This window comes from Bubalus kerabau, chromosome 6, assembly GCF_029407905.1.
Source record: "Bubalus kerabau isolate K-KA32 ecotype Philippines breed swamp buffalo chromosome 6, PCC_UOA_SB_1v2, whole genome shotgun sequence".
NCBI lineage: Eukaryota > Metazoa > Chordata > Mammalia > Artiodactyla > Bovidae > Bubalus > Bubalus kerabau.
The window spans coordinates 99285462-99286522 of NC_073629.1; the positions used below are offsets into that span (position 1 = coordinate 99285462).

The following is a 1061-nucleotide window of genomic DNA, read 5'->3' on the forward strand; positions in this document are numbered from 1 at the left end:
CCCTGTCCCCAGCCCCGACTCACTCTTTCCACCACACGGTGCTGCCTCTCCAAGCCTACATGTAGTAGGTCATCACCTCTAAATAGAACCTTGCAGCCAGAGGTGCTTCATTAGTTGCCTCGGGCTGCCGTAATAGCACACCATTAACTGAGGGTGGGGGGAGGAGCTTAAACTACAGAACTTTATTGTCTCGCAGTTTGTGGAGGCTGCAAGTCCAAGGTCAAGACGTCACAGGATTGATTCTTCCAAAGGCTGAGTAAGAATGTGTTCCACGCCTCTCTCCTGGCTTCTGGGGGTCTGCTGGTAACCTTGGACATTCCTTGGCTTTTAGAAGCCAACCCTCCATTTCCACCTTCCCCTTCACGTGACATTCAGTGTGTATGTGTGTGTGTACCTATCTCCAAGTTTCCCTCTTACAAGGATGTCAGTCATGTTGAATTAGGACCCACTCTAAAGACTTGGGCTTCCTGGTGGCTCAGAGGTTAAAGCGTCTGCTCACTATGCAGGAGACCCAGGTTCAATCCCTGGGTCAGGAAGATACCCTGGAGAAGGAAATGGCACCCCACTCCAGTATTCTTGCCTGGAGAATCCCATGGACGGAGGAGCCTGGTAGGCTACAGTCCATGGGGTTGCAAAGAGTCAGACACGACTGAGCAACTTCACTTTTTTTTCATTTAAGACTTCATTTTCACTGAGTTACATCTATAGAGACCCTATCTCCAGGACTTCCCTGACAGCACAGTGGTTAAGAATCATGCTTTCACTGCAAGGGGCACAAGTGTGATCCCTGGTTGGGGATCTAAGATCCTGTATGCTGTGCAGTATGGCAAAAATAAATAAATATTTTAAAAATAAAATAATAGAATTTTTTTAAAGACCCTATCTCCATGAGAAGGTCTGACATGGGAAAAGGAGCCACTTTGAGGCAGGGAAGCAAGGGCCCGAAATTAAAACTGGCAGGCACCACTCACAGGGCACAGGAGGTCATCTATGCTGACCTTCATCAGGAAATATGGGGTCTGTCCCCCACAGAGCTCCACCCCACACACACACATATCAAG

The 1061-nt window shown here is 48.4% G+C and overlaps 1 non-coding gene across 1 annotated transcript; it reads left to right on the forward strand.

The window, feature by feature from the left end:
- The first annotated feature begins 464 nt into the window (after nucleotides 1–464).
- Nucleotides 465–537, forward strand: TRNAS-ACU (transfer RNA serine (anticodon ACU)). The gene has a single exon. It is a non-coding gene; the product is annotated as a tRNA-Ser (tRNA).
- The last annotated feature ends 524 nt before the right edge of the window (nucleotides 538–1061 follow it).